Source organism: Gavialis gangeticus, unplaced genomic scaffold, assembly GCF_001723915.1.
Source record: "Gavialis gangeticus isolate Ggan-Ray unplaced genomic scaffold, GavGan_comp1, whole genome shotgun sequence".
NCBI classification, from domain to species: Eukaryota; Metazoa; Chordata; order Crocodylia; family Gavialidae; genus Gavialis; species Gavialis gangeticus.
This window is the reverse complement of record NW_017729025.1, coordinates 71,194,990-71,204,856: the sequence shown is the minus strand read 5'-3', so window position 1 is coordinate 71,204,856 and position 9,867 is coordinate 71,194,990. Positions and strand designations below refer to the sequence as shown.

At 38.5% G+C, this 9,867-nt stretch overlaps 1 long non-coding RNA gene across 1 annotated transcript in view; it reads left to right on the top strand.

The window, feature by feature from the left end:
• The window catches only part of LOC109298698, a 265,275-nt gene that overhangs the window by 211,015 nt on the left and 44,393 nt on the right, over nucleotides 1-9,867 (top strand). Inside the window, exon 4 of the long non-coding RNA XR_002097682.1 lies at nucleotides 3,686-3,758. This is a non-coding gene — a long non-coding RNA (uncharacterized LOC109298698). The remainder of the gene's footprint in view (nucleotides 1-3,685; nucleotides 3,759-9,867) is intronic.

Here is a 9,867-nt window from a genome sequence, read left to right as displayed (position 1 = left end):
CACACACACGTGTGCAGTTGCTGGCACTTCATGTAGTACAACAAGCCCTCCGTCCTGTTTGGGGTAATGGGATACACACTATTATATAAATAACATTTGCATCAGGGACCAAACATAATTGCTATGGTCACTCACTGAGGGAGCAGACAGAGCTCTAATCCAAGTGTTTTAACTTGGAATTGTTATAATTAAGTTTAAAGAGTTAATGAGTTAAAGATGAGTTAAAGACCAACAGTAATTCACAAATCTCATTCTGCAGATATTTCAAGTTATTGTCAATTTTAGAAAAAAATGTAATTGGCTTGTGTATAATTCCTGAAAAGAAGACTCAAGATTCATCAATGAATGAATTTGGTGTGATGATTCACCAAACTCTCTTTCTAATACATCTGAAATGTGGTGAATGCTATGTTACATTTAGAATAGGCTCTTGGAAATGACTATATTTTAGCATACAAGATAGTGACTGCTGAAAAGAACAAGAAAGTCTTTTAGCACATAAACCAGTGGTCTTTTGCTTATTGAAGATAACTACTTAAATGCTGCCCTTCTTAAAGTAACCTACTTACATTACCAGGGAAGCAGGAGATGGTCTTTATGGCAGAACAAACAGGATTTGGCTGAATGCTTCTTCTTTCTTTGTAGCAGGTTACCTAAAGAATATAAATTTGATACATTTTTTCAGCTTCATTTGGCTGGAGTCATGCTAAGAATATGAGTGGAGTATTGTTTCTGAATAAAACGAATTCTGATGAAATTAGCAAGAGGCTTACTGACCAATCAATTTTCAAACAGCTGCATTAGGCTGAAGCAAGAATCCTTTTAATTCTGAAAGTTCCCAATGGACAGGAGATACCCTTTGGATTCCATGGTCATCTCACAGACCTTTGCATCAGAAGACATTTTCACACAACTTGTCTGGGTATTTGGATAAAATTCAAAAAGAGGCTTACACTTCAAAGAGTAGGAAAGCTGACTTAAGCTTTAGAATAAATACCAAAATCTCTTATCTTTTCATATTTGTCGTTTGTTATAATCCTTGCAAAAGTGGCCTCAGCAATAATAGGGGGAAAAAAATCATAAGATTGGCTTGTCAGACTAACAAAAGCATTATACATAAATGCTGGTTAGGGGACAATTATGAGGGTTTAAAGCTTTAGAAATGATAAATGCTCATTTAAATTAAAATGTACATGAATTTCCAGTGGGAATGTTTCACCACAAAAAGTGCTTCTACTGAGAATTGAACTTGCATTATTTCTTCTCTAGTATTTATTAAATGGAAAGTTCCCCCTGGGGCTCTTTCAGTGCAAGGACACTACTAAAGGATTTTATCCCTTTTATTTATTTTTGCTATATTGATCTTTTTGGGGTTAGGAGGAGAATTTTTTTTTGTACAAGTTAATACCACTGATGGTGGTTGGGGGGTGGGGGAAGAATATGATCAGATTGATCCAACTTTCAATTTGCCTTTTAACTGGGAAGTGGTTCATAATGCATCCCAGGTAGTCCTCAGAGGCATTGTTAGTGATGCTTTGGTTACACCTGCACAGGAATTTGTACCTATATCAGGAAAGCCCACAGTAATTTACAAACCACAGGAAAATCTGCACCCCTTCCCTTTGGGATCAGCTTTATCTACCTTTTGCTCCTCTCCATGGCTGCATAGGACCAGGGCACAATTTAGTTCATAGTAATTGCATGGTGAGGAAAAGTATTTGAGTAATTTTTTCATTTAGCCACATTTTTGTGTGGGAAAAACAAATTCAGCAACAGAGCAAACAGCACAATTCTACCATGGCCTGTGAACCATATTGGGTTACCACTGTCATCCTACTGGGTGATCTCCATTACTATTATTTTCCAAGGCCTTATAAGAGCCTCTTCATGTTGCAATTAACATTGTTAATATGGATCTTTCAATATCTAGAATATATTATAATGCACAGCCAACATTAGCAACTAGCTGAAAAACTGTCTTTTGGGGAAAAAGAAAAAACACCTCATGTTTATCCTATTTGTGAATAATAGTTCAATACTGTTATTTTATAATGTGGTTTTTTTCATTGAACATTTTTCCTTTACTTTTTGTAACTACTTGCTTCAAAACATCATGAAAACTTTTCTATGTCTGTAGAAAGTAACAACTCACTAAAATACCACAGAGAGGTGCTCTAAACCCACTTTAGTTACTCAGAGCAGCTCTACCAGGAATGAATAGATGATCTAAACTAAATGTGAGGCAGGATTCTTTCTGATTTTAGTACACTTCCTTTTATTATTATTTTTTTGTATCTCTTGTAGCACTCATCATGCAGCAACATGTTTCCAGCAGTCTGATCTTAAAGCAACTGAAACTATATTACTAAGCCAGGGGAGAGTTACCCCAGAGAACACTCAACTATCATTTTTCATAAATTATCCACTAGTTTGAACTAAATACCCTTTATAATTCAATAAAAGCTATGTAATAAATGAGTTGTTTGGGGCTATTTTATATACGGCTTAATCCTGCAAACAATTATGCACTTGCTTAATCTAAGTAATCCCTTTGATTTCAGTGGGAATACTCACACAAGTAAGAATCAGCATGTTTGCACTATGAGGATTTTAAAGGGTTAAAGTTCCAACATTTCCCTTTTAGCTTCAAAAATTTTCTTATAATCTAATTATAATGGCCTTAGACATCACAGATTAATTCTGGGGAATTGCTGATATCATGAAACCATGCAGATTACAATAGTGGTGCTAAGAAGAGGCATAGGGTTTTGATAGCAGGATCATTGAATTAGGCTGTTTTGGAATAGCGAAGGGCGGGGGTGGGGGATGTGGATTGAAATCTGCCCATGAACTGCATACCTGTATGTCTTAGACCAGTGCAGTCAAAGGAAGATTCACTCTGTGTAGATACTGGTGGGTATGTGCCAATTATGTGCTTCATAGACTGCAAGGGTAAAATTCTAGCCTAATGGCAAAAGTCCCATTGACTTCAGCGGGGCCAGGATTTCACCAATAGCATTTTTCTCATTCCAGGTCTGAGGACATATGAATAGAAAGCCAGATAAATCATTATATTTCAAGTTTATTTTTTTAGGCCCAAACCAAGACAACAAAGTTTGAGGAAGTTTAGGTGCATGTGCTTAAACCCCATTCATACTTATCACACTTTCCTTTAATGTATCACATAGAACAAAATGTGTAAAAGAAAAGTGGTGGAATTTTCTGTTCCAATGTTAACTATGCATTATGTGTGGAATTACCATATATGGAGTAAACAATTTCTATTTCTGTAGATTAACCACAATTTTCTTATCAATACTTACCTTCCATTACAATTTTTGAATCTTTGCCCATAGAAAAGTCACTTCATATAAAAGAAATGAACTGTTTTAATAAGTGATACAACTTGGTCCTTAAAATTGAGATCTGCATTTATGCACAGATATCAAAGATTTCTGTTCTTTTTGGGGGCAGAACCAGAACTGATTTGGTTCTTGGCATCTTTTGTACTTGATTCTTTATTTTGAAAGACATACTGCAGACAAGAAAGTAGTAACATTTATAAGCAAACACAAAAAATGGTTCTTTTCTGTGTGATCTACATTATTTTTTTTCTACAGCATGTTTGACTTTTTAACTTAACACTCTGCTCACATATAATTGAAATATCACTTATGCTTGTCAGGTGCTTTGATGGCCTATAATGGTTTACAGAAATGACCATATATTGAAGCTCAGTCTGCCTTTGTCCCCTTGAGGTAAGTGGGTAATTCTGATCGTCTACTGCTACCTAAAAATACAGGTTAGATGTACAGGTTATATCTAAGTGCAGGATAGATGTGCTATAGAAGGTGAGAGAAATGATAGATTAAATTAGATAGATGTTCAATACATCATACCAGGAAAATGAAAAGAAAAGAAAAGACATGGATAAATATTAACCTTTAATAAAGCTTTCAGCTGATTCTGGTACTTTTTAAAAGGTGACAATACAGTCTTACTATATCCATCTGGTAACCCTTGTCAAGTCCTGTCACAAGCTCCTATTAACTATTCTCTTCTGCTATCTTTTATCCTGAGAGGCTCACCAACCTAAGACCTTCTAAAAGCTACTAATAACACTATCTAGCTACAGAGAGAATAGTTTGGTATAAGAAGTTGTGCATTGCCTGAAGTTGCATTAAGTGTAGTTTCATCAGCATTCAGCACCATTACCATAGCATAAAGGATAGTAAAGGGAGAAATATCTACAGAAGTTTCAGATAAAAAGAAGCCAGTGCACAGTTAAAAAATCTCCTTAGGTTGTACTGCAGACTTTTTCTAATGGGTCCTCCTCCAAACCAGTATTAAAACTAGCATACAAAGGGTTCTGCAAATAGGTGCAATTTTAAATGTGACATTACTGATCTTTCTGGCACTAAGGTGTTAAAGTTAGCTAACCAGACTTTGGGAAGAACTACCTGGAGGTATATTATAAAGAAACAATTATAGTGAAACACCTCTGGCCTGAACCAGAAACGCTGTTACTGTTACTTCTTGTAGCAGTCAGTCACTATCATATTTACTACACCTTCCTATTCAGAGGTGCCAGACTGATTTGACTGGAATTAGGTGGGCATAGTTTGTACCACAGCTTCTCCAGATACCGAAGTGATTGTTAGACCAGTTCCAGTCAGGATTGTAACATTTTTCTTTTTTTCTCTTTTCTTTTTCCCATAATAACTACTGCAGCAGGTTGTAAATGCAATGATCTCCCCTGCCCCGCTTCCACCTGGCCAACTGAGGATGGAGAGAATACAGACAATGATTTATGGTATTACTGTACTGTGCAAAGCTCAGGTGCTGCCATAAAAATCTCACCAGTCTCAAAAGTCACAGAGAAAAAAAACAAAGACAGGCCCAGGTTTGCAGTCATGTATGGGCAGGAGAAGCAAGTGGAATTTGCCTGGACACAGCTACAGCAACTGTGTATGCAATCATGTTATTTGAACAAATTAGTTATCTTACCTGAAGCTTACACACTTGGTTAGTGAGATCATGCGTATAAGTCCACGTGAAGTGGGTATATATGCTAGGCTGCCAAGTTTGGTGCCAGTTCACTTTTTACCCTCAGCTTCTGCTTAAGCCTTCTCCAAGCACTAGGGGCAAGTGTTAGAAGGGAAGAAATTTATTCTCTGCAAGCCTACAACTTATAGTGTAATGCTGTAGTAGGGACCAGAGGCAGCTTCAGGAGCTACAAGGGGGAATTTTTAAGTAGGAGGGAGATGGAAAAAGAGCTTATTGGTGTGAAATGGAAGTTGTTCGTGCTTTACTGGGAAAAAAGAGGGTTGTTAGGTGAGAGTGGGAAAGCCTCAACTTGTTAGCAGGGGGTGACTCAGAAAGCAAGTAGGTAGAGTGGAAGAACTGATACAGCCTCTCAGCCCCTATTTTATTGTTAAGCCTCTGTCCAACCCTTCAGTGTTGACCACCTTATTAGTTCCTGTTCCCCTATAATAGCACCTCACCTCCTCTGGTGAATGAGATGTTGAGGAGTTGGTTTCTATTACTTCTGCCTTCTCTTCCTTTCTGCCAAAGGCTCTGAAAACACCCTCCCCCACCAAACCCAAGCAAACAAAAAAAGTACCCAAACCCTCCCCTCAAAAATCCCATAAAGAGGGAAGCAGACTGGCTGCTTTTATAGTCTCTGTTCTCACTCTGTCAGCTGGTGTGAATCTGTACACAGCTGCAGGTCAATTACTGATATGCTCACGAGAGAAGATGTGGCTTATTTTAATCCACCATGAATATAGGATAGGTGAGAATAACCTTCTAACCAAGTGAACTGAAACAAGCTAGTGTGAAAAAATAACAATAACAAAAAAGAATAACTCTGGAAAGGACAAGTAACTACGGGAAGAGTCAGGCCCAGGATGAGACTTAGAATTGTGTTTCATGATCATTTCCCTTTTCCGCTAAAACGCTTGACTCAAGGAATTTTCTTTTCTTTTTTAAAACTCCATTAGAGTGTAACTGCATTTGGTACTGAACAGTGAGTTCATCTGCTTGTTCATGTGCAGCTGGGAATAGCAAACTGACCACAAATAAAGTGTTATATTTTCAACTGAAAAAAATAAAGGAAAATATTTTTTTCTTCTGATCTCTTTCATTTATTGTCTTTTTTAAGGCCTTATTTATGTTAGGAATTTACTCTCCCTACCTCACCAAGCCCATTTTAAAAATTAATTAAAATGTCTTTATTTGAAAAGGAAAAAAAAAAGATTCATTGTTGGTCTCTGCTCATTTAAAGTCTGTTGCCCAGCTAAAAATCTGTTACAAAAAGCAGTAGGTGTTGGACTTCTTTATGTCTTTGTAATTATGAACTGAAAGAGAAAGTAACTCAACTTTATCTTAAACTGCACAGGTGAGCAATATGAAGCTTTTCTGAGGACTGATTATGCCATTTTGGCATGTCATCATGTATGTGTGGGTTTCAAGAGAGACATCATTTTTTGAGACAGTGATGTTATATTATTGTAATTCATATCAGCCATCTAGCAGTTTCTAGCTGCCCCCTGGTTCTTTGATTTTAGGTTTCAGCATTTAGTTTTTAGTATGTCCCCATTGCAGCCTCTGTAGAAAATTATTTTTAAAGTTTAAATATAATACATTATAATTCAATATTATAATCCAGGATCAAGAACTATGTATCAAAGGGCTTCCAAATTAATATTTTGAGATTGCCTCAGTGATTGTTAAATATGTAAGTTACCATTTGACTTTACATTGGTGCTGATCCTGGACTCTTACATGCACATAAATTCCCTTGAAGTCCATGGCTCTGTGGAGATGTAGGGGTCTGCCAGCTTGGATCAAATTGCAGGCTTGGAGCCAAAACCACTGAATGCCATCTACATTAGAAAAGGATGTCTGTTGGAACTTTCCAATTTGCTTAGTGGCTGAACTTAACTTACTAAAAATAAATACAAAACAATCAGAAAACAGCCTATTTTTGTGACTGATCACTTTATTGGCGGATGCATACAAGATGGCTGTTACCTTAGTGTGATAGAACAAAACTATTTCATAATAGTATACTAAGCAGCTTTAATTCCATTGTACCAAGATCCATTAGAGAAAATAATTACATCTATATGCATCATTTGACAGAATAGAAATGAAGTGTGGGTAGTAGAACACTTCCTTAGGATCAATGTTTTTCAATAAACCTCAACATTTACTTTCAATAGATGTTTCTTCTGTGGCATTACCACTGTCCCGTGACACTGTTTTAAAACCATTGAGCTTTTAGCATATGTGCATTTTGATAAAAGATGTGAAATAATAAATGCACTACAAGTAAGAAACAAATGGATAACTACACTAACAAGATCCACTTTAACCAAAGGAGTGAATAGAGACTAGTAAATGCAGACAATGTTTTAAAAGTATTATTTCTATATTCAGAATCTGGTTAATTCATCTTCTGAGATAAACTAGGACATGGAAAGATGCTGTGCTAAGAACCTAGCCAGACATTCAGGTAAAGGTGCAATGGGATCTGATATACAATCCACACAATCATGCTTTCTGTCATGCTACATGTACATGGAAAGAAGCGTGATGTGGGATTGAGCATCAGATCCTATCACACCTTACGGCTGGTGCAGGGAAACCTGGGATCATGATCCTGAGCTCCCCCTGCACTGACAAATAGTAAGCTCTTGCAGCTGGGAGCCCTCTCAGCTGGAATGGGGATAGTTGTGCTATCATGTGCTCCTGCAGCTGGGAGTGGGGCTCCTAGATGTTGGGGTGCACCATGCAGCCTGGTGGCTGGAAGCCCGCAGCTGATGGGGCTTCCAAATGTGGGGGTGCACTTGGCCACGCATTCAGTTAATGGCACGATAGGAACCAGCCATAAAGTTATTACACATTTTTTTGTGGAGTAACTTTGGTTTATTCTTTGTTTTACAATGTCATCAATTGCTTTAACATGTGGCCAGATTACAATTTAAAGTGTGACTAATTGGTTAATCACATTGTAAGTGTAACATCTGGCTGAGGCCTAAATTTATTATGCTCTCCAAAGTTGCTGCAGCAACTGACTGTACCTCTGTAACAGGGGCATCCCACACTCACTACCTTAGATCATGAGTATGTATCTCTTGTAACTTAACTGACACTGCTATTCACCTTGGCTGCTGACAGACAGGAAAAAAAAAACCCCAAACAGGCTTTACCAGAAGAGGTAGTGCATTAGTTTGACCCAGCTCCACAGCCTGTGTATAGGTCAGGTGCTTCATTGGGGCTTTTTGGCACTTTAATAGCAAAAAGCCCTGCCAGAGCACCCAGTCTGTACAGACGTTAAGCAAACTGGATCAAACTAACGTCTTGCCTCTTCTGGACATGCACTGGGCTTGGTGTGGGGGCACACCGAGCTTAAAATAAAGTGCTGTCTGTTTGCGGTTTTTTACGTGTGTAACCAGCCCTTACACCTCCTGGTGTTTTTCAGGACTGTAGGAAATTTAAAGATGCCTCTTTCATGATTGCTTTAGAGGGGAAAGAGCGGCTGCCACTGGCCAGCCTTTCATAATGTAATTATTCTGGATTGTGATTTCACTCACAGATCAGTAAAGGATCAGTTTTTTTATGTGACAATTCTGCTTGGGTTCTCATACCCCTTTAGCACCAGAACACCTTTCAGTAACGAACTGAGGAATGTGTCTGATGTGCGCCAAAATAAGTTCTGCTGTCTCTTGTTCACAGCCACATACTATTTAACATCCAGTACTTTGTGCGTTGCAATAGGTACAATCAGCATCTCTTCTGAAAATGAATGAGTTTTCTATATGCAAGTTAGGAAGCTGAACCCTCCAAAACTAGCTATTATAAATGCAGTCCCAAGAAGAGAGAGAAAGGGAATTGCCTAGCTCCAGGCACAGTCCTAGAATCTGATGCACCATTTCAACATTCAGCAGCAATGCCTAGAAACGACAGCACAAATAATTTTAGAACAAAATATGGTTTATTTGTGTTTTGACTATTACACTTGAATAATACATTAAAATATGTGGTGTGAGTGAAGCATTTACATTCATGAACCAAACAGAGAGGTTACTACTCTTTGAAAGAGAGATCTCTTTTAAAAATAATAAGAAAAAAAATCCCTTTTTTAATTTGTATGTATCTCTGGGGGAAGGTTAAGGAGGTCACACATTCCTCTATTCTATCAAATCTTTTAACACCCAAAAAACTTCTCTGGCTATACCATTTTTTCAAAGGGATATTCCCAAGATTCATTCTTGGCTTTGGATATACAGACATGCTGCACTGCGTATCTTACAGGAATCAGTTGCTGTGCATGTAATATCAAATGCAGTAGCAGATCTGAAAAGGTGAGTGGCAATGCAGACTTACCTGAGAACCAGACTGAATCCTCATCGTACTTGAAGTGCATTTGAACTGAAAGTTGGATCACTACTCTGAAATGAGAAACTGCTGCAATGATATAACAGCTGGGCTAAATGCATGTTGCAATAATATGGTTAAGGCGATGTAAAGTAACATAAGATGATAAAGTTAAAAACATAATTAGGTATGAACTGCCAGCTGGCATGGGGGGTGTGGGATGTGGGACAGCAGCGCTGAGAGCGGGGCTATGCCCTGCTGCTACTTGCCCCCTTCTGCCAGGAGCAAGCTGTGCGCACATTGCACCCCCCCACCCGCTGGGCAAGCAGCAGCAGGGCAGAGCCCCCGCTCCGAGTGCTGCTGTGCTCACGTCCCATACCCCTGACCCTCTCCCTGAGTAATGCACCCCCCGTGCCCCGGCCAGGCAGCTTGTCCCAGCCCCAGTCCCAGTCCCTTCCTCCCCCACACCCCTTCCCTCCTCCC